The 27,820-nt window shown below is 38.5% G+C and overlaps 1 protein-coding gene and 1 long non-coding RNA gene across 3 annotated transcripts in view; both read right to left on the bottom strand.

Annotated features, from left to right (window-relative positions):
- LOC127805956 (LEAF RUST 10 DISEASE-RESISTANCE LOCUS RECEPTOR-LIKE PROTEIN KINASE-like 2.1) overlaps positions 1 to 27,820 on the bottom strand; it is a 114,136-nt gene that overhangs the window by 48,660 nt on the left and 37,656 nt on the right. The gene's annotated exons all lie outside the window — the stretch shown is intronic.
- Positions 5,059 to 20,601, bottom strand: LOC127805962 (uncharacterized). Its single transcript, XR_008024247.1, has 3 exons — positions 19,247 to 20,601; positions 19,031 to 19,060; positions 5,059 to 5,360 (listed from the first exon to the last, which is right to left on the bottom strand). It is a non-coding gene; the product is annotated as an uncharacterized LOC127805962 (long non-coding RNA).

The following is a 27,820-nucleotide window of genomic DNA, read 5'->3' as shown; positions in this document are numbered from 1 at the left end:
GTGATCTAGGTGAGTCTGCGGGCATAGGCGTCGGTGTAACGCCCAATATTTTTAAACTGAAATATAATGTAATACTCGGGATTTTTTTTAGCTTCTAATACTTGAGGAAATATGTCCTTTCAAGGGATTAGTCCTTTTTTTGGGGACTAAAATGCAATTAAAAATTGGCTTAGGGACTAAGTTGGAAAGGGTCTAAGTGCAATTACCTGAAAAGTTTGGGCCAAAGTGTAATTCTTGAAACCTTTTTATTAAGGGCATTTTGGAGATTCAAGAAAAGCCTCATAAATGATTTTAGAGATAAGGATGAAACCTCATGATGACGTTAGAAATAAGATGAAGACTCATGATGACTTTAGAGATAAAGATTAAGCCTCATGATGACTTTAAGAATAAGATTTGATTTGATTTGGATAAGATTTGATTTAGATAAGAATGATTGCAGAAAATCTAAGAAGATTTGGAATGATTAGAGAATATCTTAGAAGATTTGTAATGATTAGAGAAAATCTTAGAAGATTTGGAATGATTAGAGAATATTTTAGAAGATTTGAAATAATTGGAATATCTTGAAAGATTTAGAAAAGATTTGAAATGATTGTGACTTACTTGGTGGCTAAGTTTTCAAGCCTATAAATAGGGCTCATGGCCAAGGGTTTCCTCATTCTAAGTTGGGATAAATTCGTGCTAAACGGAAGTGCTTCGAGCTTTTTGTAAAGGTGAAGCCTTCAACATTCAAATCTCATCAAACCAAGTTAAGGTAAGTACACTATAAACTATTTATGATGTTTAAGCATGACCATGAATTTATGTTATGTGGTCCCTCATGTTATGTTATGTTCACGCAAGTTTTGGGACTAGAGCTCGGTAGCGCTACGCACGAGGGATTGTTCCCCCGTAGTTGGTGGAACCTCTCGTGTCTCCATATGATATGTTATGTTATGTCATAACTTGTTTAAATATATATGATGGTTCTCTTGTACTTACTGAGATTCGCATAATCTCACCCCTTATGTTCCCCCCCCCCAGGTGAGTATGAATGAGGAGATCGAGACATGGACGTGGAGCGTGGTGGCTTGTTTAAAAATGATTTTCAAGAATTTAAGTTTAGTTTCCTTTTGAAACAATGTTTTTAGGGTTGAACTCTGATCTTTTCCTATATGTATGCCATAAAGCATGTCTTAAAATTTTATTTGATTTAAAGGAAGTATGATTTTGATTTTAAGCTCTGGATATTTTTATATGAATATTATTATCATTAAGCATGTAAGTAAGTTATGGGTGTCACATAGTGGCATCAGAGCAAGGTTTACATTCCTGTGACTCAAATTGTTTTTAAAGAAAATTTTATTTTTTTTGCTTTTAGTAAAATTTTTAAGGAAATGCTTTTAAGGAAACATGAAAATTCATCACGTCCCGTTCAATCTTCTGATCTCCGGGTAAATTATAAGAATTGCTATGCTTATTCTTTACGAATACTATGCTCATGCAAGTCATATCCCTCTTACCTATGTAGTTATTCTCTCAAGCTATATTTATGAGCATATGTTGTTATATGTATGTACGCGTATGAAGCTCATGTTGAAATAAGTATGTGAGAGATATGATTCTTATTTGTTATTAATTAGTATGCGTTTTTCGCTAGTGATATTGCTCCAAACTCAAGAGTTCATGATTATAGCGGAAATACTTGTTTAGGAAAAGCTTATTAGAATGAAAGCAATTAGGAATCAAGTCCATCAAGAATATGAAACAATGGACTAACAAATCATAGTTAATACGAAGTTCCACAAAAGTACTCTTTATTCTTAAGGACCCTACATTCAGGAATTAATTATTCTTTTTCACATAAGGTTATGGAAACCCGTGCAAGAAGTGCTAATAGTAGGAGCAGGTAGCCGCAAAATGAGGCTAGCGAAACCAACAACCTCAATGGGCAGTTCATGCAGTTCATTGATGCCATTCGCAACATGACGCCACTTGCCACACCACCAGTTGTACCTCCCCAAGAAAACCTAAGAAACAATGCTACCCTGGTTGACCAGTTTTGGAAGTTTCAACCTCCAACTTTTGAGGGTTGGTTGGACCCTCTGGTAGCTGAAGATTGGATAGCAGCAATTGAACTGATCTTTAATCTCATAGATTGTTCAAACCCTAGGAAGGTAACTTGCGCTACATATATGTTACAACATGGAGCAAGGCATTGGTGGGATTCGACTACCAGATCCCGACCCCAAGGACATGTGTGGACCTGGGATTAGTTCAAGGAACTTTTTCCTAAGAAGTATTACCCCGCTAACATCCGTAACCAGAAGGAAGCAGAGTTCCTCATGTTAAAACAAGGTAGCTTGACCTTGATTGAATATGAAAGGAAGTTTGATGAGCTATCACATTTTGCCCCAGCCTTAGTGGATATAGAACAAAAGCGGGCAAGGCGCTTTAAACAAGGGTTGAGAGATGATTTATGGCAGGCAGTCGTAACTTTTGAGTTAGGCACGTATCATAAGGTGCTAGCTAAGGCCCAACTGGCGAACTTTAGAGAAAGTTCCAGCAACAATAGCAAGCTATCGCAGTCTGGACCACTAGAAAAAAGTAAGTGGGAGGATAAAGGTAAAGGAAAGTAGGATTATTCAAAGAAGAATAGAGAAGGCAGTCCAACATCAGGGTATTATCAACTGAACCCAATGTGTGGCAAATGTCAGAAGCGTCATACTGGACTGTGTCTCATGGGAACCGGCGCCTGTTACAATTGTGGTGAAATGGGTCATATCGCCAAATTCTGTCCCAAGGGTCAGGTAAAGAAACAGCAACAACAACCATATCAACAAAAGCCAGGAAATCCCCCTAAGGGGCAAGCTAGGGTGTATGCACTCACAGGATAAGAGGAGGATCAGGACCGCAACGTGTTGGCAGGTAACATCCTCATCTCTAGAATACCTGCTTATACTTTGTTTGATTCTGGTTCCACCCATTCTTTTATATCCCCTAAGTTTGCAAGTAAATGCAATGCACATGTGGAACATGTAAGTACTCCCTTAGGAGTAGCAATACCCTCAGGAGATATAATAAGCACGAATCATGTAGTAAGAACAGCTAAGGTGGAGGTCGAGGGAAAGTTTTTAGAAACAACCTTATATGTCTTAGATATGCAAGAATTCGATGTGATTTTGGGAATGGACTGGCTTTCCAAGCACCATGCAACCATTCTATGCTTTGAAAAGGAAATAGTTTGTAAGTATCCTGAAGGGATAGAACTTTTCCTTTCAGTGGCTGAGACAAAATACCTTCCTCGTGTCATTTCAGCATTAAAAGTCAAGAAACTATTACAGTCGGAAGGATGTATTGGATTCTTAATGTCAGTGATGGTTAAGGGAGGAAAAGAATTAATAGTGAATGACGTTAAAGTAGTAAAAGACTTTCCGGAGATTTTCCCTGATGACTTGACTGAAATGTCACCAGAACGAGAAGTAGAGTTCACTATTGATCTAGTGCCCGGTTCCGCACCTATTTCTAAAGCTCCTTACAGGATGGCACCAAAGGAGCTACACGAGTTGAAAACCCAGTTAGAGGAACTGTTGGGGAAAGGATTTATTCGACCAAGTGTATCCCCCTAGAAAGCACCGGTATTATTCATCAAGAGGAAAGACGGATCAATGAGGATGTGCATCGATTACCGAGAATTGAATAAGATTACTATTAAGAACAAGTATCCTCTTCCCAGGATCGAGGACTTATTTGATCAGTTACAAGGTGCACTAGTATTCTCAAAGATTGATCTGAGGTCAGGATATCACCAGTTGAGGATCAAATCTAGTGACATCTCAAAGATAGCTTTTAGAACTCGATATGGTCATTATGAGTTTTTAGTCATGTCATTTGGCTTGACTAATGCGCCTGGAGTTTTTATGGACCTAATGAATCGAGTTTTCTATGAGTACTTGGATAAAATTTTCATTGTCTTTATTGATGATATATTGGTGTATTCTCGAAGTGAACAAGAGCATGAAAAACATTTGAGGGTTGTTTTAGGGATCTTGAAGGAAAAGAAGCTATTTGCAAAGTTCAAGAAGTGCGAGTTTTGGTTGGAGCGGGTGGTATTCCTTGGACGTGTTGTCACAGCTCAAGGAATAGAAGTGGACCCCAACAAGGTAAAAGCGGTATTAAATTGGTCAAGACCAACCAATGTAAATGAGGTTCGCAGCTTTTTGGGTTTAGTTGGATACTACAGGAGGTTCATCGAAGGGTTCTCCAAATTGGCAGGGCCTTTGACTCAGGTGACTCGCAAAGGTACTAAGTTTGAATGGACAGAGAAATGTGAAATTAGTTTTGAAGAATTAAAGAAGAGGCTGGTGTAACGCCCCGCTCCCACTTACGGGTGTTACTCGTGAACAATCACCCGAATTGTCCACCTGCCTGGCCTTTGGCGAAGGGTGAACCATGTTTCAAGACGAAACACCCTAGGTGGGAACTAAGCTTGTCCTTCCCTTCGTTGAATCCCAGGATTCACTAGCACAATTGGGCTTTAGCCTCACCGCATTGGCTATAAAGAAAATTTCATTCAGACGCCCAATCGCCACTTTTTCAATTATTTTTAATTCTTTTCCCATTCAAGAATTTTTACCGGGCTCCATAAAATCACTAATTAAATCAATCCATTGATTTATTACCCGTTTTGGAGGAAAAACTCATTATTTTTAATTTTTCAAAATTTCGGCATTTTCTTCAAAAATGCCCGAAATATCCCTTTATTTTGAAAATTCCTCTAGGGCCCAAAATAAATTTAAAAATGCCCCTTAATTCCCCAAAATTCCAAAATTTTTAAAAAAATTGGCCAGCGGGCCCTCCTAGTGCGCCCAGGGCCCCGCTGGGCACTGGCCGCGCCTGCCCGCGCCTGCCCACACGTGGGCGCGGCCACTGCAGCCCGCACACGCGCAGGCTGCTGTTGCCTCCAAAAATATATATATATATATATATTTTTTTCTTCTTGGGCCTCCTAACCCAATTTTTTCAGAAATGAAATTAATCAAGATACTTCACATTCATTCAAGTTTTTGCCTCTATTTCTCCATAAATAAGGCTTAAACCACATCTTTGAATATTACACAACATACATCAAAATTTCCTTCCATCTCACACATGAGCCTTACACATCTTATTGTTGCTCACATAACAACTTCCAAAATAAATATCACACATGATTAAATACAACAATTGGGCTCTCCTAGCCATAAGATCACAATTAAAATAAGCACATGCCTAGGCTTCTTTAAGCATTATCTTTACAACAAAAATAAAGGAAATATACACCAAGAGCTTCCAACCCCAAGCTTGCATTTTCCTCTTTTTCTTTAACATCAAACAACCTACAAGGGGAGGATAAAACCTCATGAGCCACAAAGCTCAGTAAGGGTGCATATGCAAAGTAAATACAAGTATAACAAATATATGTAATGGCAAATGCATGCAAGCATGGTTAGGTTATTCCATCCTCACAACCCAACATGGTTTGAGGCATCAACCTACCACTTCTTTCCCACCCCCATGGCCATAGGTCTCATGAACAAGTAAAGCATGCAAAGAGATACATAAAAATTTATGCAACCTACTTACAATGCAATGCAAGGCCTCCACCACATGGGGCCATCCCTTACCTCTTCTTAAAGCTTTAAATCTTTATTTCAAGAAAGCTTCCAACATCCTTTTCTTCCACCTAAAATGGCATTTCAAAAGATATTTACTTTCCTTGCATACAAGAACACTAAATAAGGAGAAGAAGAATGAGACTTACCTTGATTCCTTCTTCATTTCTTCTCCCTTTCCTCTCATTTCTTCTTTCTTTTCTTTCTTCTTCTCTTTTTCTTTCATTCAAATGGCCAAAGGGGAAACAAGTCTTCCATACTTGCCCTTATATACTACCATTTTCCAATTTCAAGAATGGATCTTCACCATCCATTTAAAGCACAATTCATGTGCTTAAGGGAGACTCAATCTCAACCATTCATTAAAACAACCAAGTCTCCTCTCTAGGAGAAAACACACTTTTAAATAGGTTGGCAATCCATGCCATTTACTCTCTTTAAATCCCCACCCTTGGATTTATTCTCCTTCTCAAGAATGCATCTCACCCATTAGATCTCTTGCATTTTTCATTTATTTCTTATTTACTTAATGAGACTATTTTCATATCTATTTTCAAGACTTAATATAAGCCATTGGATATCTTTCACCTTTTCAAGACTTGATCCTAACCCTTGGATCATTTAGTCTTCCAGTACCAAAATTAGCCATTTTCTCAAATATTTATTTTGACTAATTTCACTCTTTCTCAATTAATAAAATCTCCATATTTTCCAAGGCATTAATGGGAGACCATTTTCCCATTTTCCTTTAAATTTATTTAATTCACCATAATTTCAAGTATTAATGGTGACTAATTTCACATTTTCTTTTTGGATTTTCCTTAATCCATATAATCATGCCTCTCATTAAATGCTTGAAAGACCAATTAACTTTTCTTTTGCATTTAATTAAATCAGCCCATTTAACTTGGACCACAAAATGCCAAGTGTCATTACAAGACACTAACCTTGGCTTCCAAGCTTCCATCTCCACCATCCATGTGGCATCACCACAATTATCCACCAATTTAGGGAAAAATTAATTATTTTCTCAAATAATTTCATATTCTCCATTTTCCCTATTTTCCATAATTAATTTCCTCTATGGAAATAAATTCCAAAATACCCTTTGTGAATTTATTAATCCCATATATCTCCACATAAATACCAAATTGGGATTTTATTCACTTACACACCTAATTCCACATAGGAATTATTTTCAATTTCTCAAAATACCCTTTTTATTGGACTTCACTATCCAAATTACCAAAATACCCTTCTCATGGGCATTCTCAATCTCAAGGATCCATCACCTTCACAAGGGCATTTTTGGAAGTTTTCTCACTTCCATTCTCATTCTCTTAACACCGGTTACACCAGATGTTACAGTTGGTCAACGCGCCAGTATTAACTATTCCTGAAGGGTCAAAAGGTTTTGTTATTTATAGTGATGCGTCCAAACAAGGAATTGGATGCGTATTGATGCAAAAAGGTAAGGTAGTTGCATATGCATCAAGGCAGTTGAAGCCTTATGTGCAAAACTATCCTACACATGACCTAGAACTTGCTGTAGTAGTGCATGCCTTGAAAATCTGGAGACACTATCTATACGGAGGTAAATACGTTATCTATACCGATCATAAGAGCTTTAAGTACATCTTCACACAAAAAGAGTTAAATATGAGGCAAATGAGATGGCTGGAATTGGTGAAGAATTATGATTGTGAAATCCACTACCACCCCGGCAAAGCAAACGTGGTGGCTGACGCCTTGAGTAGAAAGAAAATGAGCCAGTAGCAGCTTTGACAGCACAAAATCTTTTGTGTAAGGAGTTCGAGAGGTTAAGCCTCGAGTTTGTTGCTACGCCATCTAATTCTAATGCTCATATGGCAGCACTCTCTGTTCGACAGACTCTCCGTGATCGGATTAAGAGCCATCAGAAGGGAGACTAATTATTTGAATACATCAAAGCTGAGGTTAACACTGAGAAGCAAAAGGACTTCACAATAGCTAGTGGTGACACGCTCTACTACCAAGGGAGACTGTGTGTGCCAAACTTTGAGGAACTAAGGCAAGAAATTCTAGAAGAAGCCCACTCCACCCCTTATTCTGTACATCCTAGAAGTATAAAGATGTATCGTGACCTAAAGGCAGTGTTTTGGTGGAGGAATATGAAAGAAGATATAGCTAAATTTGTTGAAAAATGTTTGATATGTCAGCAGGTGAAAGCTGAGCACCAACGACCAGCAGGGTTACTACAACCATTGGAGGTTCCAGAGTGGAAATGGGAACATGTGACGATGGACTTTGTTGTAGGATTTCCAAAGTCAATAGCAGGACATGAGGCTATTTGGGTGATCGTGGATCGACTTACCAAATCAGCTCACTTCTTACCTATTCGAATGACATTTACAATGGATCAGCTTGCACGACTATATGTTAAAGAAATAGTAAGACTACACGGTGTTCCAGTTTCCATTGTATCGGATAGGGACCCGAGGTTCACATCCAACTTTTGGAAGAGCTTACACAGAGCCATGGGAACCAAATTGAGTTTTAGTATAGCTTTTCATCCTCAGACAGATGGACAATCAGAAAGGACAATACAAACTTTAGAGGATATACTTCGTATTTGTACCCTAGAATTTGGTGGACATTGGGAGAAACATCTACCATTAATTGAATTCGCATACAACAATAGTCACCATGCATCTATTGGCATAGCACCCTATGAGGCGCTATATGGAATGAAATGCAAATGCAGATCACCTGTTCATTGGAATGAAGTTAGCGAGCGAAAGATTTTGGGTCCAGAGATTGTGGAACAAACTGTACAAGCCATTGAAAAGATCAAAGATAGTGTGAAGAAGGCTCAAGATAGACAGAAAAACTATGTAGATAAAAGAAGAAGGGATTTGGAGTTTTCCATTAGTGATAAGGTATTCTTAAAAGTTACACCCATAAAAGGAGTTTTACGGTTTGGGAAGAAAGGAAAGCTTAGACCTCGGTTTCTAGGCTCATTTGAGATCTTAAAGCGGGTTCGGAACGCTGCTTATCAGCTAGCCTTACCACCAGATCTCTCAGCAGTACATGACGTTTTCCACATATCAATGCTCAGAAAGTATGTCCCTGACCCAACCCATGTATTAAAACATCAACCATTAGAGATACAACAAGACCTGAAATATGAGGAGGCACCAATAAGCATTGTTACTCGGGAGGTACAAAGGCTTCGCAATAAAGATATACCGTTGGTCAAGGTGTTATGGCAACATCATTCAATTGAAGAAGCAACATGGGAGCGCGAGGACGTTATGCGATCCAAATATCCCCAGCTATTTCATGACAAGAAGTAAGGTAAATTTTCGAGAACGAAATTTCTTTTTAGGAGGGTAGATTATAACGCCCAAGATTTTTAAACTGAAATATAATGTAATACTCGGGATTTTTTTTAGCTTCTAATACTTGAGGAAATATGTCCTTTCAAGGGATTATAGAAGCCTTGAGACAAAGGTTCAGTTTTTGAGCCAATGGCAAAATCGTAAATATTGAGGTTCGGGTAAAAGTGTAATTTACCTAAAAACTAGGGGTATTAGCGTAATTAGTCCTTTTTTGGGGGACTAAAATGCAATTAAAAATTGGCCTAAGGACTAAGTTGGAAAGGGTCTAAGTGCAATTACCTAAAAAGTTTGGGCCAAAGTGTAATTCTTGAAACCTTTTTATTAAGGTCATTTGGGAGATTCAAGAAAAGCCTCATAAATGATTTTAGAGATAAGGATGAAGCCTCATGATGACGTTAGAAATAAGATGAAGGTTCATGATGACTTTAGAGATAAGATAAAGGTTCATGATGACTTTAGAGATAAAGATTAAGCCTCATGATGACTTTAAGGATAAGATTTGATTTGATTTGGATAAGATTTGATAAGATCTTATTTGGATAAGATTTGATTTAGATAAGAATGATTACAGAAAATCTAAGAAGATTTGGAATGATTAGAGAATATCTTAGAAGATTTGTAATGATTAGAGAATATCTTAGAAGATTTGGAATGATTAGAGAATATTTTAGAAGATTTGAAATAATTGGAATATCTTGAAAGATTTATAAAAGATTTGAAATGATTGTGACTTACTTAGTGGCCAAGTTTCCAATCCTATAAATAGGGCTTATGGCCAAGGGTTTCCTCATTCTAAGTTGGGATAAATTCGTGCTAGACGGGAGTGCTTCGAGCTTTTTGTAAAGGTGAAGCCTTCAACATTCAAATCTCATCAAACCAAGTTAAGATAAGTACACTATGAACTATTATGATGTTTAAGCATGACCATGAATTTATGTTATGTGGTCCCTTATGTTATGTTATGTTCAAGCAAGTTTCGGGACCAGAGCTCGGTAGCGCTACGCACAAGGGATTGTTCCCCCGTAGTTGGTGGAACCTCTCGTGTCTCCATATGATATGTTATGTTATGTCATGACTTGTTTAAATATATATGATGGTTCTCTTGTACTTACTGAGATTCGCATAATCTCACCCCTTATGTTTCCCCCCCCCCCCAGGTGAGTATGAATGAGGAGATCGGGACATGGGCGTGGAGCGTGGTGGCTTGTTTAAAAAGGATTTTCAAGAATTTAAGTTTAGTTTCCTTTTGAAACAATGTTTTTAGGGTTAAACTCTGATCTTTTCCTATATGTATGCCATAAAGCATGTCTTGGAATTTTATTTGATTTAAAGGAAGTATGATTTTGGTTTTAAACTCCGGATATTTTTATATGAATATTATTATCATTAAGCATGTAAGTAAGTTACGGGTGTCACAGTCGGAGCATCCGATGATCCCGAGTTGATCTATCGTCATGGGTGGTTCTCGATGGTGCCTGTTGTTTTCCATCAGTTTCGTTTGCCATAGGAGGGTTGGATTGAGTCAAGGATCCAACGCGGGATTCGTCTTGGGCGTCCGAGTTTTTACCGGGAGACCTAGGCGCCAGATCGATCGAGGAGTCGGGTCTAACTTAGGAGCGTAGCACCGGACTCAGTCGAGTGATCTAGGTGAGTCTGCAGGCATAGGTGTCAGGGCATCCGATGATCCAAAGTTGATCTATCGTCATGGGTGTTAAATTGAGTCCTGGCGGTCGGGTCTTCAAGAGTTACATCTTGTCTCTTACTTTCTTCGTCTATCGCTTTGAGGTCCGATCTATCCAAGGGGATCTGGCTTTGACTAACGATCCAATTCAAGATTCCTTCTGGGTGCCCGAGCTTACCGGGAGACCTAGGCGCCAGATCGATCGAGGAGTCGGGTCTAGCTTAAGAGTGTAGCACCGGACTCAGTCGAGTGATCTAGGTGAGTCTACGGGCACAGGCGTTGGAGCATCCAATGATCCTGAGTTGGTCTTAGGTCATAAGAACCAGATCGCACTTAGGCGACATAACCTCGCATGGCGAGGACGTCTTTTGACTTACCATGTAGCGGCTTCACCACCTTTTGTCCCTCATGAGAGTCAGTCTGTCCTCGGTGTATCCGGGTTCAATAGCCAGTCAGGTTCTGGATTCTTTCCGGGTGTCCGAGCTTGTCGAGAGACCTAGGCGCCAGATCAATCGAGGAGTCGGGTCTAGCTCAGGGGCATAGCACTGGACTCAAACGAGGGATCCAGGTGAGTCTGCGAGCATAGGTATCGGAGCATCCGATGATCCCGACCCTGCCTTGGGTCATATGCACTCGATTTCTACCTAGTCACCCTGATCTCATCGAGGTCATCGCCGAGTTGTTGCACCTGCATTACATTTCATCATACATATAAATGCTCAAGGCCTAGGTTACGTGGTTTAGCTTATAATTTTGCCTACTCCACGGGAATACAGGGGGTATATTCTTTTACGTATTGGGGGATATTATTACAATGGAAAATTTAAAAAATAATTCCAGTTCATAGTGGAGTCAGGTAGTGCTTCTTGCAATGAACACATCTCTATGTCTTGTGCTTCAAATCTTTCATAGCTAGCCTCGACCGATAGAGCAGGGAAATACTTTTGATGGTGCATAGTGTTCTAGGTCTTGCTCTTCACATCTCCTCTAATTGTTTCTCCTAGACCTTTTCTCCCAGCCTTGATGGTTTTTTGGTTTATGAATCGATTGAGTTTCCCATCTTTGATTAGCTGTTCAATCTAGTTTCATAGCTCCTGACACTATTCTGTAGTGTGCCCTGGGGACTCGTGAAATTTTTCATAAAGAGTCCATGTCCCTACTCATGTGCAATGGAGGAAAGGATAGCAACTCTTAGCTTGGTAAGGGGTGCAAAGCTTTAGAATTGCATCTTTTAGGGGCTCTCCTTTTCTCAGCAACTTCACTGATGTGTCTGACCCAACGTCATTCGGCCTTCCTCTTCTTTTCCCTTCCCATGCTTCTAAAATTTCCATTTGAACGATGAATTGTTCGGCTCGGCCAAACAATTTGGCCATTGAGTCTGGCTTAGAAAATGCTAGTGATCTTCTGAGCAGGGCGTAGGCGATTCCATTAAGCAAGGCTGAGGCTGCCAAACTGATTGGGAGGTCCCTTACCTCTTACGTTGCAGCCCTAAACCGCTCAATGTATCGCTTTAGGGATTCATTTGGCCTTTGCTGCAAGCTCATCAAATACATGGCACTCTTCTTCTTCGGGACATAGGCAATGAACGCCTCCAAAAACTCTTTCTTCAGCTGTTCAAATGATCGGACATGTCCGGTTGGTAATTCAGTGAACCATTGTTGAGCTTGTCCTACCAGGGAGAGCGAGAAGGCTCTGTACTTAGTGACCTCATTCCACCCATGTAAAGCGGCCATTGTGACGAAGTGTTGTAGGTGCTTCTCTGGGTCTTCCTTTCCTGAGTATACCAAAAGCTGCGGTAGCTCGAACCCTTGTTACACTGGTTGCCTTTGGAGTTCTTCAGATAAAGGAAACCCCTTCGGGGGCATTTCCTTTGGCGTCATCATTACCTGCTTCTGCTCTAGCACCTCTTCTATGAGGCGCTCGATGTCAGAAGCCTTGAGTGTTTCTTATTCTGCTTCGTTTTTGCGAGGAGGTGTGACATAAAAAGCTCGTGAGTATGTGCTTCCTGCTGCCTCTTTATACATGAGAGCTTTCCCTATCCTCCTATCATGTTCCCTTCCCAAGTCTGTCATCTCTGGGACTTGGTTATTCGACCATGAAGTTATAATTCTTACCCCCTGCCGTGTGGTCCTTGGAGAGGTTTCTATGGATCTCCGGTGTTCTCCTCCCGTATCGGCTTGTCTCATGTGGGGAATCAGTTCACGCAACAAAGCAGTGATTCCCTGTAGTCTTCTCGTGTTCTTCTCATTGTTTATCTTGAGTTCATCATTTTGTTGTTTTAGTTCCTCAAAATTCTTCCGTAGTTGTTCATAATCTGATAGCAGGACCGTGGGTGGGGCTATCCTGGAGGGTTCTAGAGGTACTAAAGTCTCCACAAGGTCTCTATTTGGAATTGAAAACTGTCCAAATAAGTGTTGTTCCTGACTAGCGGGTGCTGCATGCTGGACTTGCTTCCCTCGTTCTATTGCATACCTCCTTAATCTAGTTACGTGTACTTTTTCTTGCTCTGAACGTTCCATGCCCCCCAGTCCAGTGGTCTGGTTGCCATCAAGCGTAGGAAAATTTTCTGAACGCACTTCATGGTCATGGTGATCTTCTGAAAATTATGGCACCGTAGGGTGCACTTAATTGGGGCCTCTTATGTCTTTTGTCTTCGTACGAGCGCTCCTTCGGGTGGAGTTATGCATGTTTGTCGAACTAGCTGATCTAACCCCATTCGGTATTTTGCGTTAAGATTGGCTTTTTGTTGCGTTTCCCACAGACGGCGCCAAATTGTTGTTGTCAAAATACAACAATTAGAATTTTTAGGAGTGGGATACACGTGGATGCCATCGGCCTCGGGACTTGATCGAAGATTTGGATGCAAAACTAAGGGGGGCTTCCGAAGGGTTCCTTCCGAAGAACGCTTCCAAAGCCTTCCTTCTGAAGGGTCAATATGGGTTTTCGAATGTAGCTTCCGAAGGGTTCAAGTGGGCTTCTGAAGCTCGCTTCCGTGAGCAACTTCCGAAGCATTCAGGAGGGCTTCCGAAGCGCGCTTTCGTAGACAGCTTTCGAAGGTCTAGGGGAGCTTCCAAAGCTCGCTTCCGTAGACAGCTTCCGAAGGTCTTCTTCAGCAGCTTCAGAAATTCTTCTCTAGCAGCTTCCGAAGGTCTTCCCTGCAACTTCCGAAGGGTTTTTTATCCTTCTGAAGGGTATTTGGTCCTTCAGAAGGAACTATAGTGGATAAACAAGGATTAGAAGGCTCGCGGGATTTTCCTCCCACGAAGGCCATCCAATGCTCAAGTTAGTAATGGAAGGAAAATAATCGCGAGGAATGGAAAAAAATACTAAGTTTCGGAAGGAAAGTGGGAAAGAAATACTGACTTGGAGTGGGATACACGTGGATGCCATCAGCCTCGGGACTTGATCAAAGATTTGGCTACAAAACTAAGGGGGGCTTCCGAAGGGTTCCTTCCGAAGGACGCTTCCGAAGCCTTTCTTCTGAAGGGTCAATGTGGGCTTCCGAAGGTAGCTTCCGTGGGCAGCTTCCAAAGGGTTCAAGTGGGCTTCCGAAGCTCGCTTTCGTGGGCAGCTTCCAAAGGGTTTAGGAGGGCTTCTGAAGCTCGTTTCTATAGGCAGCTTCTGAAGGTCCAGGGGAGCTTCTGAAGCGCGCTTTCGTAGATAGCTTCCGAAGGTCCAGGGGAGCTTTCGAAGCTCGCTTCCATAGACAGCTTCCCAAGGTCTTCTCCAGCAGCTTAAGAAAGTCTTCTCTAGCAGCTTCCGAAGGTCTTCCCTGCAGCTTCCGAAGGGTTTTTTATCCTTTTGAAGGGTATTTGGTCCTTCGAAAGGAACTGTAGTGGACAAACAAGGATTAGAAGGCTCACGGGATTTTCCTCCCGCGAAGGCCCTTCGATGCTCAAGTCAGTAACGGAAGGAAAATAATCGCGAGGAATGGAAAAGAATACTAAGTTTCGGAAGGAAAGTGGGAGAGAAATACCGATGTCCAGATCCTTTTCTGAGGGTTGAACTTGGCCTTTTATAGAGATCAAGTAGGGAGCACACGTGGCCCTTCCGAAGGATTCCTTCCGAATGGCTCTTTCCAAAGGAACCTTCCCCAACCGCTTCCGAATGGGGCTTCCGAATGGAGCTTCCGAAGCTCCTTCCTCAGTAGCTTCCGAATCCCGTTCCTCGGCAGCTTTCGAAGCCCCTTCCTCAGCAGCTTCCGAAACTCTTCATCAGCAGCTTTCGAAGCCCTTCCTCAGCTTCCGAAGCTCCTTTCTCAGCAGCTTCCGGAGCCCTTTCCTCAGCAGCTTCCGAAGCCCTTCCTCAACAGCTTCCGAATGTGGCTTTCTCGCCATGCTTGGACTTTTTCGTTTTTGATTTTTTGGGACACCACAATGTCTCATGACATGTGAAATCATAAAATCGTACGAATTGCCTCGTGACAATGTCAAATGCATTTATAGCCTTTAAGAATTCTAAGGCCCTTAGTAACAAGGAAAAGTGTCAATGTGGTTAAATCTTTAATGTTCAATAGAGGAGATGAATGGACATTAAAAGATTCAATCAATTTTATGAAACACGTGTAATTCATCACGTGTTTCATGTAATTATTTCGAGGTCTCGATAACAAAATTGTAATATCAAGAAATTTTTAAAAATATATATAAAGAAATAGGAAATTCAAATAAATAAGGTCAAAGGGTTTATTAATAATTTTGTCAAAGACTATAACCCTTTAAGCATACTTTGATAATTTTCCCAAAATTAAAACCTAAATAAGGACATTTTGGAAAAAATTTCAAGGGTATAAATGCAAGAATTATAAGAAAATAGGGTTGTAGTGTGATATTTCAAAGATTATTGGGGTGCAAGTGTACTTAGAACTCTACGAGATGAAATTGAGAACCAAACTTGAAAGGGGACACTCATTGGATCTCAACGACTAACCAATAAAGGCCTAGATAAAAGAAGAAATAAAGATAAGGGGTTTAAGCATAATTTTAAAAAATTTCTAAGGCAGTGAAAGTATAACCCAACTCTAATCATGGAGCAAGATACGAGGTGGGTGTTGGGGTACTAAAGTTAAGGAGTAAAACCCAACTCCTTCCCGTCATGTTGTCCCTCCAATTCCTAAGAGGATTATAAAATAAATTATATACATGAAACACATCATTTAACCTTGGACTTAATATTATACTGCATTAACAAGCTATCATAATATCTATCAAAAAATATTTATAAAAAAATACAACTACCACAATATATCATCTTTATAAGAATAAGCAGTTGCTAAGTTCTTTTTCCTTTTTTCATAGATGATCATCAACATACAATTTACATTATTTTTTTAAGTTACAAATCATTATAATAATTGAGGTTTCTGTTACTAACCCACTAATCAATAAAATCTTCTAAAACTTACTTGAGTGAATACTTTTATACCTTTCTTTTCAAAGAATTCTGCATTCTCAACTAACATTGGATGAATATAATTAATGTGATGCCATATGCGGTTGGACAATGTGTAATTACCGGTCCATTAATAACAAACAAGAGAGGTTTGGGTGGGACATGTAATGAATGTAGCCTTCCTTCCAATAATTTAGTCATTTATGGACGCTTTGAAGGATCGGTTTGTATGCACCACAAGCTAACTATTATCATCTTTCTTGCTTTTTCATCTTCTTCTTTGCTTGTAATACAATGAAGCCCAATTTCTTGTTCTTTTTCAAGATGTTTGTATATCCAATTTGGAAAATACACATCACTACTACAATCAACGAATGAATCATTTCAATTTTCTCTCCCCACAACCATGTCCAAAATTATCATCCCATAGCTATAAACATCTACTTTATAAGAGACCTCTCTGTAGTTTCTTGAAAATAGCTCAGGGGCAATATGTCCAATCGTCCCTCTTGTTTCAAACAATGATATGAAACTTTGCTTAGGAAGACATTGTTTAGCAAGTACAAAATCAGATATTTTGGGACAAAAATGTTCTTTTAGAAGAATGTTGTGAGGCTTTATATCAAAGTGCAAAATCCTTGTCTTACAACCCAAATGGAGGTACTCTAACCCTTTAGCAACACCAACTGCAATCTTATATAATTCTTCCAATCTCAATTCATGTTCTTTTGGCATATTTCTATCATATATAAATTTGTCAAGAGATCCATTAGTCATGAACTCATAAATTAGAGCTCTTTTTCCACTCTCATAACAAAAACCCAGTAGACTTACAGTATTAACATGAAATATCCGACTTATACTTGCAACCTCATTAATACATTGTTCTCCATCACCTTTTGATTCCTTCAAAAGTTTCATTGCCACGAGGTGCCCATCATCTAACTTTCCTTTATAAACACCACCAAAGTCTCCTTCACCGAGTTTATTTTTGAAAGAGTTCGTGATTTAATTTCTTAATCTCCAAGTAGCTATATCTTTTAGGGACAAGAGAACCAAAATTCTTTAGAAATGCCTCAACATTTTGATCATCTATTTTCCCAAGATTTGCAAAACAAAGAATTGTTTTTGACAAGTGTTTCCATTCAATATAGTAGAACAAGAATATGATGGCCACTAATGCAGTAGTTCCAATACCTGTAATCAAGCATTCAAGATGAAATAGCAAGTAGAAAGTATCAGATATATAAATTCTCAAATTTATATAGATTATACATGCTACTTTTGAGTAAAACATATATCCACTTACACCAATACATAAAAGTACAAAAAGATCAATTCTATTGGTTAATTAGCTTAAAAAAAATTACTTTCACCAAGTTAGTTAAGCAAAATTCCTTTTTGCTTGTCCTCAAGAGTGGCTATATGGCCGTGACCAGCACTTCATGCATGGCAAATAATTATTTATAATTATTTTTCATGTAAAAAAAATCCTTTTGTTTTTGCAACATAGCCAAATGGTTACAATAACTTTAAATGAGTATAAGAATATTTGACATCTAAACACATTATAACACATTATTTCTAGTTTTTATATAAATAACCTAGCATGTTGGTTGACAACTTTAAACGACATTTCCTGATCTTGTTTCAAAAAATCACGGAAATGAAATAGAAAACTAAAATCACGGTTTGTAGCTTGCTGGTTTTGATTTTTTTTATTTTTTATTCTCATTGATCTCAAAACGTAAACAGAATGGGTTTAATTGTTTGTTTTAATTTATAATAAATTAAATTTTTTGGAAAAAATCAAGAAAAACATGTTTTTTGTTTCAATTTTACTCAATTTCCCTTATTGGAGGCAGAAGAGATAAGAGAAATAATTAATAGAAAAATTCAAACAAAGTAAAGAGAAAATTATTTGTTGCCTTTTTATGCTTAGGATATTTAAAGGTTAAACTCTAAAAAGATACTTCTTATACGCTATTCCCGTATCACCTCTTTATGGCCAAATTTAGTCTAATGGGCCGGCCCAATCACCCAGAGCTCAGAAAATCCCGGCAACCTCGTCGAACGAAATCCATACACCACCGAATCTCAAAACCCATAAAGCAAGCACCTTGCGAGCTCCTGATAAAACCCCTAACAAGCTCTCGACGATCGACTAACAGACTCGCTATAAAATCTTCAATTCGCTGAATCACCCAGATCGTTGGCCTAAAACCATCAACTCGCATAAGTGGTAAAGCTGATAAGAAATCAGAGGTAGAGACTATTCACTTTACTTGCAACAGCCCATGCCCCTCGTAATGAGAATCTCACTCCCAATTTTGTGTAGACGATAAGGGTTGTTTGTCCCCCATTATACAATCATTGTATTTCTTTATGTTATCTAAATTGTAAAAGTCCCTCAATATAAATAAAAATCGTAGATATTATGAGGGGCGAAGACAGAGAGAATAATCAGATACCGCCATTCTGAGAAAGTAATGAGAAGGTGGTCGTGGAGTAGGTATCTTTCTGGCCGAACCATGTAAAAAATTCTGGTGTCAATTCACGTCCGAGATCTTTGTTTTCTTCTTCTTGGCACTTTGGATTTACTCACCGCGGCCCAAAAACCTAATCGGGGTCGACTAAAATTGAACGTCGACAACACTATTAAGTTAAGAGATATAATTTCTTCTTTTTACATGTGCGGATAATGAATATAAATAAATAAATCTCTAATATTGAACTAATAGGTAGGAGATGTTCACTATTGTTCAAATTATAATAGCTTCTGTTCTAGAGGTTTTGTGCTTAAAATTTGTGTTCTTGTAAATTTTAAATTTTACAACAAAATTTAAAATTAATGTGGTGGTCATCACTAACAAGAAAGAAGCAGGCAGAAACAGAACAACGAAAGAACAAATAGAGAAGTTAGTTTAGAAGGTTTTCATTACCTAAGGGAAGGATCAGTTTGAGGTTTGGCCCTGCAATAAACAGCAGGTTAAACGAATTATTAGGTAATAGTCTGATACATATTACTGCAGATAGAGAAGTAACAGCTGCAAGATTCATGTGCAGGTGTAGTAGAGAAGTACCGTTTTTTGCTGTGCAGTGAAATTTTGAGTTGATGGTACCATTCAATAGTTTTAATAGATCGTCATCGTTCTCACCAGGTTCAGTTTTAGTTTTAGATGGCGTCGAAGTCAAAGGCAGAAGAATGGTGTCGCAGCCTTGGAAAGAATCGGCAGAAGCAGAAACGTTGTGATGATCATCTGGTAAATGCTTCTTGTAGTACAAATTGAAATCATCACAGCCTGTGTAGTTGAAATACTCATCATGTGCGGGAGGGCTAAGTGGAGAGCTTTTCCTGCACCTGAAGAGGGTGAGATTGTGAGGGATAGTGAAGGAAATAGAAGGAGAATTGGGTATGCTGAAATTCCTTATGCCACTGCAATCGCCGGCAAGTAAACTGTTTGTGAACTCTGGGTCATGGACGACTGTAACACTGCCGTTACCGCTGGGCGTGGATGAGATGTCAATTATCTGAAATTCTTCTTCACTTCCAAAATTGATATATGATACAGGATGTTCGTGATTACCGCAAATCACAGTGCACAGCCCGCACTGGGGATTGTTGATATTGGAGAGAGGAAAATAAAGCTGTGGTCCGGAATTTCCGCAGCGAAACGACGTGGGACAACTAATCTTGGGTGCAAGTGGTGAAATCTCTCACCTTAAGAGCTACTCACACATTATTCTATGTACATGGGAGGAGTTAATTACGATACACGGTGGGCTCCAAGTATGAAGCACAGTGCATAGTGCCCACAAGGAACCACCCCACAAGAGGTTGAAACTCCCACACTGCGGCTGCCATGACTCGAACCTGCATCTTTGGGTGTCATCTTTTACCCTGTGAACCATCTGTGCTACGCTCATGGGGAGAAAAAAATGGTGAAATTATAATCTTGGTCCAAAAGGTGAAATCGCTCACCCCGGGCGCCCCTCACACCCGGCCCGACAGGACGTGGGGGAGTTAATCATGGTGACCTAGCCGGACGCAGTGGCTAGACCCGGGCTCACCGTGCACAAGAAGCCCCCCTCACTTTGGAGAGAGGTACCCCCACACTGCCGCTTGCGAGACTCAATTCTTAGTCTTGGTCCAAGATTCACTACGGAAGGCACTTTAAGCCCCCTTCTTGACCAACTGAGCTGCCCACGCGGGCATGAAATTATAATCTTGATATTATTGTTGCTGTTATCAAGAGCAGAAACAGCGGGATGAGACAGGAAATACAAGGCCACAAACGGAAAGATAGAAACAGCCGCGATCGATATGAACGCCAACTGTTCACTGCAATTTAATTGGGCAAAAGAGGATGGGAATTACAATACAAGAATCGCTAAATATGCATGTTTGAGATGATGAATTAATGAAGGAATTTGCAGCTCAAGCACGGCAGTGAATTGACCCCTAAGACTTCGTCCCACTCACCAGAAAGCATCCCATAGCCTAGCTACGCTAGAAAATTCAATCCAGTCGGGGACGAGGAGTTTTGAGTATTTTAAAGGTGAAATTCATTATAAAAAATATAAAAAATTCAAGAAAAAAATTAGAACAAAAAAGTAGTTGGGATCAAAAGTGGAGAAAAACTTTCAATCATATTCTGCAACAATCAGAACAGTGGAAGAGAATCATCAATTATGGTCAAGGCAGTTGAAAAAAATTATGCATGATCAAATCATTTGTCCTATATAAGTAAAAAGCTTGGAAAGAAATTAGAGAAACTAAAAAAAAATCACGTGGAAAGCTTATCCTTTTTACTCCATCTTTTATTTTGATTTACGCAAAACATTATCCTTTTGGGGGGTTTAGAGGAACCTTACGAGTTTTATTAGAAGTAATGAAATAAATATCATATATGGCTAAGGATGCAACTCTGTTCTTTGCAGCTCAAGCACGGCAGTGAATTGACCCCGAAGACTTCGTCCCAATCACCAGATAGCATCCTCTTCGACCTGCCCCCTCCAACTTGTGAAGACTTCTGACTCTTCTTCGTCCATGGGTATGGGGCTCAGCCTCACTCATTAGTCATCATCTCTTACTTCTCTTTCCCATCCCACACTAGACGGCAAGCTCTCGACAATCTTTCAAAGAAGTGTCAATTTCATGGAAAATACAATACTTGAAGAGTATTTGTAAGAATCCATATTTTTGTGAGATTGTCACATAATTTAATTAAATTTAGAATACAAAAAAATTGGCTTGATAACAGTTATAAGTATCGAATCAACTGTAGGGAATGCCTCAGAGTAAAATTATCTAAGGAAAATGATTCGACATTGATGAGAATCCCGAGATAGGATTTATGGTATCAAAAGAAATTAGAATTGAATCGGTTTTTGGTACAGCTAAAATACAGCTATTATTTAGGCTACAAAATTGAATTGTTGTAGGGAATTTTCAAGAAGTCAACGAAAACTTGAGAAGGTTTCGATTTTTTGTAATGAGCAACCCTTCAATGATTTCAAGATGAAACGATAGCTCGGTGAAGATATTGGGGCGGAATCGTCATTATCGAGTAATCTTCAAGTTATTAATTTTGAATTTTCGGTATCGTAATGCAAATTAATTTGGTGTTTGAGTATGTAATTGCAATTAGAGAATTGCCCAAGTGTAATAGAGATGAAAATTAGGGTTTAATGTGTAATTTTTATATATATTAATGTAATATATGATATATATAGTATATATATATATATATATATAGGCATGGAATGGTAGCCATGCCCTGAAAACTCCCGTGCCTCTACAGCTTCAGCCATGCCCTGCAAGATTTGGAGAAATTTACACGCATTGAGGGAAGGCTTGAGGAATGGCCATGGCAAGCTCGAGGTAATAGAAATGCCTACAAATAGAGAGGAAGAATTTGAGAGAGATGAAGAATGGAAGATGGCCGAGAACCAGAGCAGCAAGCTTCCAGCAGCGAGCATTGAAGTAGTAGCGGCTAAGGCAGCTCGGTGGAGGTCCGGGAGGTGGCTAGTGGCGTCGGAGGTAACCGACGATGGCTGAGGCGAGCAGCAGCACCGGTTAGCCATGGCCGACGCGAAGCGGAGCTGCTGGCCACAATGCAGGGGTCGGCTGGGGTGTTGTGCGTGATGGCGGTCGTGGCGCATGGAGGCAGCGGTGGTCGTAGTAGTAGTAGATGACGGCAGGGCTAGCTGACTGAGGCAGGTGGAGGAAGGCAGTAGGCCGCCATGCATGTAAGAGTTGCAGGCAGAAGGAGAAGAAGGAGGAGGAGGAAGAAGAAGAAGAAAGAAGGAAAAAGAAAAAGGAAGAAAAGAAAAGAAATGGATATTTATTAATATTTCAAAGATTTTGAAGAGAAAAATGGTTCGGGTACGCGTTTCAAGGATATGACATGCATACCGAGGAAGTCTGAGAGGCTTAGTTAAGGTAAATAAAATTTTTTAAAAAATTTTAGAAATTCAGGAATATTATTTTATAAATTGTCATAGTGAAATATTTAAGAAATATTTAGTTTGGATTTATTTAGGAAAAATAGGAGGAAATAGAGAGAAAATGCAAGAAATTATGAAAAAATAGATTTTAATGCTTAAATAAATATGGTGATTAGGATACTTGAGGCTTAAGATGAAGTGCCTTGTGCGAATCTTGAGGTTGACACGCAAATCGAGATGATGCACGAATTTCTAGGCAAGGCGCGAAATCAAGGTAGCCTGATAAGCTTGAGAATGTAAGTGTACTTCTACAAGATTAGTACGGTTATAAATGATATACCTTTAAATAGGTACTTGGTACTACGTAAGTGATTTGTGTTTAAAAATCTGATCTTCGGGAATGTTTTCATCATATTGACATTCCCTGATATGTACCCATCACGTAGATTGCATACATGACATGACTATGAAATGCATATGTACACATTGATATCATTGGTCACACGCATTGTATCCATTTGAGAGTATGAACTAGCACCGCTATTTTGCCAAAGGTGCCCCCATGCACCTCGGCTTTGAAAGAGGTAGCTGTAAAAATTGTAAGCAACATGAAGGTGCAATTGACCCTTACGAAGAAGTAAGACATTGCATACATGCACAATAAAATATTTTATGCCCTTACTTAGATGGTTCATCATCTAATTTGAGTTTTGCCCCTAGAATATTCAAACGTTTCAGATAGAAATTGTAGCTGATACGAGAATGAATGATGCATGAAATGACACTTAGCAAAGTGCATGATGAATGAAAAGTATGTAATGTAGCCCATGTATTTAAGTTCTATTACTTTGAAATCTGAACGTTTTGAGGAATGATGATATTTAATCATTTGGTTAATGATAATGTAAAACTTTATTTATGATTAATGAGAATGTAAGAATTGATTTATGATTAATGTTAAGATGTCAGATTCGATCCTTGCTTCCGCATTTGATGCGTATAATAATTCTCTTTCGAGAAAATATTTGAAAATTTTGGAATACATATGAGAAATGATATGATTTAGTATTAGTTTGAAAGAAAAAATTTATTGTCTTAGAATTATTTCAAGTTATAACACGCTGGATAAAGTGGAATGTTACAGTATTGGTGGTGTTTTATAGATTACAAAAGTTAGTTAATATTAAACGGCGTTCACATTGCCATTTGATAATTGAATATGTGTGCAAAACTAATAAGAATATGTTAATCGGTACTCTAGAAATTGGAATGCATGTGTAAAGGTAATTGTTGGTGGGATTTCATTGTACTGTATTGTCTTTAAATATTGAAATAGTCAAAGTTAAAATTAAATGTTACATATATATATATACTGAAATTTGTAAAGTGGGCCATCCTAGAATTTTAGATACCATGATGGGCAAATCCCGAGAATTTGTAAAGCTTTTAAAACAGAGTGCTAGTTATAATCATTGTTTGGTTACAAATATTAAGTTCTGATGAGATAATAATAAAATAAAATAATATTATTTAACGTTAAATAAAAAATAATTCTCAGGTAATACTATTCCTTATTTGTTTTAAAAAAGGGATTTGATATTATAATACCTTGGCTTAATTTTTCATTTTACAAAAATGTCCATCACGTCCAAATTAAAAGAACTGACTTATACCCTCAAAATTCAAACCGATGGACTAGGTCAACTGACACATAAACTTAATGGCCCAATTTATAAATCTACCAAGGGAAGAGAGACGTCAGGATGCCAATGGCAAGAGATAAGAAATCTCATCATTTCTCCTCAAGATCAATGCCCGAACTAAATTATCTTACAGGCAAATGGGGCAAGTTTCTCCCACTCCCATGGGATTAACACATTCTTACGACAAATGATGTTGGGAGTACTCAAAATGTAGAAATGATCAAAATTTTATTTTGTCACGTGTTTATATCATTAAATGATAAGGATACAATTACTATTTCTTTGTTTAAAGAATAACTACTAATAGAAGATCGTCGATTCCTCGCATCTCTAAGCAATCTAAAGGCCATATCACTATCTGAGTTATATTTTATCCAAATAATTAAGGATAAACACTATTTTTCATTATTGTTAAAATCTCGATTTTATGCATACGATTTTACGATTCGAAGACCCCCAAACGATTCAAATCCCATGTAAAATCTAATTTGGGATAAAATCCTATAAAATCTCGATTTTACATGTACGATTTTACGATTCAGAGATCCTCAAACGATTTTACGATTCAAAGACCTCCATTGATTTAAGTTGTAATTTAGAGGATGCTTCCAACGTCTCAATGTCACATAGCATCTGACATTGGAACTTATGCAATGAATTGTTATATTTTGCCTCTAAATTGGAACTTGATTTAACATTGATTGCATAAGTTCCAATGTCACATAGCATCTAACATTAATTGCATAAGTTCCAATTTACTTGATTTAAATTATAATTTTTACTTGATTTAACATTGATTGCATAAGTAAATCAAAACAAACAAGTAATTAATTAATGGACCACCCAACTCCAAATTGGGATATTACTTGATTTAATCAATGTTAAATCAAGAAAAAATTACAATCTAAATCTAATGGAAGACGTTAGAAGCATCCTCTAAAGAATTTTAAGCTATATTTTATCTCTAAATTACCTATATTTTGCCTTTAAATTGCCTATACCAACCTGCTAGTTTTTGAGCTATATTTTGGAAATATCATCTTTTGAATTATAATAAGGAATAATTAGGTTATTAAATAATATTAATTCATTTTCTACAAAATTATGTTATTATAAACATATATTTACAAAAATTAAAGGGTATTTTTAATTATCTCTAAAATCTTACGATTTTACGATTCGATTTTACGATATGATTTTATGGACCCTTTGTCGATCCCACTTAAAATCCCGATTTTAACAACCTTGCTATTTTTATTAATTCATCTCATAATAATTTTTTATAACTTAGAGTCATATAGTTTAAGAATCTTGGAGATGATAATTTTAAGTATCTTGGTTCTATCACCTATATAAAGGCATAGAAACTCCCATAAGTAAACCGAGTAACTCTAAGCATTCAATACTTTTTGGGAAAAGCTATTTGTACAGAAGACGGTTACAGATTGCTTTATAGGGGTATTAAAATGACCAATTTGTCCCTTTGAAAAATTACCCAAATGCCCCAATCCCAAAAGACCCAGCCCCTCTCTCTCCTTCCCTTTGTCTCTCTCTGGCTCTCCCTCTCGTAGACACCCAACGGCCTCAACCCTCCAACTGCCCCACCACCGTCCCTCTCTCGCTTTCGCGCTCACGACCGTCACCCCACTGTCCGGCCAACCCTCAGACTCGCGACCGACTCTCTCTCTCTCTCTCCCCTTCTCGCAGACACTGTTAGCTCCATTCACCTCTCCATTTCACGACACCTCTTCGTCTCCCAACACCGTCGGCTTCACCATCGTCTCGCTCTTTCTCTCTCGATCGCTTTAACGACCGTCAGAGAAGAGGTACGACCACCTGTCCCTTACCTGCCGCCCAGAAACCAACAAATCTCCAAAATCCCCAAAATGAAACCCCGCCCACCTACCGCCCACTGCATCTGCCACCTTTGGCCAATGCTCATGGTATATAGTAGTTTGAGTTTTATATATTTGCCTATATCTTCACAAAATAGCATTCTTGAAAAGCGAATGTTCAGTGCGTGGTGTTTTGTCACTTGTTAATTGAAAATTAGAAATTTTATATTAGCCTGGTCTTCCTATTCTCCTGTGATCATCAAGATTGTGCTTGAGAATGGGAAGGTCATTGTTCATCTCAGTATGGATAGACTGCCATCATTTGGTATGGTTAGGGTTCCATACTGGCATACCCTCATTTCATATGGTTGGTGATCTTTGGAACAGTTTGATGCTTAATATATGTGTGTATATATGTGCATGCCCCACCCAACTGATCTTGAAGTTTCTACTTGCATGTTATGAAGAGGGTTTAACATATTTTTTGCTCATATGTTGGTTTAACATGTTACGAAATAAATTTGGACAACTTTGGTGGAACCTAGTTTCCAAGTGCAGGAAAAGTAACAGAACTTATCCCTGGCATGAACCGAGTTATTGTTTATTTATTTATTGATTTCTTCTGGTATTTCTCTGTTGGTAATGGATCCTATATTTTTGAATGACCTAAAAAGTGGATAGAACAAAGATTCTTATAGAGAACCAAATTCGAATATCCTAATTAGATGAGGCGAAGAAGTATGGAAATGGATTCGGGACAGGGACATGATATGGACAACTGGAGATGACATGAACACAGACATGATTAGTTCAACTCTTCAACTGTTGGTATATTTTGTGAGTACATGTTTGATATAGTAATAGCTTACATTTGCGATTTAGAGGAAATGTGTAACACTCTCTCTCTATAAAAGTCTTGTTATTATGAATCTTCTTTTTCTTTTGTTGTTATTAATTGAAGTGAAATTTTTAATTCACAGTGTTACAATGACGGGACGAAATGCAGGAGTATGTCATAGCTGTAGACGGCGAGGGCACTACTTTGCAGCATGTCCAACAAAGCGACCATGCCCATCGTGTAAACAAGGCATTGTAAAATGTTTTGAGGTGGAAAAAGAGTCCATAAATAAAGGAAGGTTGTTCAATATTTGTAGTATTAAATGTGGATTTTGGAAGTAGGTGGAAGAAGGTGAATCGAGTGGTGGTGCTTCGGGAAAGTCTACGACCAATTTTCTTGTGGAAGAGTTCTCTCCCATTCCAGACACTAGCTCAAATATATGAAGAAGATGACGTGGAGATTTCAGTGAACGTAACCATGCACAAGGGAGAAGGAAGTGCGAACGAACATGGTAAAGGAAAGGGGTTGGCATGAATATTGTGGTTGACATTTGAGAACTGTATTTATATATGCGTATGTAGTAATTTTTTTTAGTTGTATTTGAGAACAGTTTCTTTTAACTGTTTTTTAAGCTTGAGCAAATCTATATTTTGTGAACATTTTCAAGTGAATAGTTTATTTTACTGTTTTTCAGCTTGAACTATGTTATAATTTTTTTCAGCTTGAAATATGTATCCCGACTACTACTAATGTTGGCTAATATGCCATCTCCATCTTAACATGGGCAGGTCCCCAACCTAGCAGGAGTGAATCAATCCTTACCCACAAAAGGATGAGATATTAGGCTACATAAAAAAAAAAAATCACAAAAATAGCACCTATATGATATTATGTTGATCAATCACT

Source organism: Diospyros lotus, chromosome 7, assembly GCF_014633365.1.
Source record: "Diospyros lotus cultivar Yz01 chromosome 7, ASM1463336v1, whole genome shotgun sequence".
Classification (NCBI taxonomy): Eukaryota; Viridiplantae; Streptophyta; class Magnoliopsida; order Ericales; family Ebenaceae; genus Diospyros; species Diospyros lotus.
Note: the sequence above shows the minus strand (reverse complement) of the source record. Positions and strands in the feature narration are given on the sequence as shown.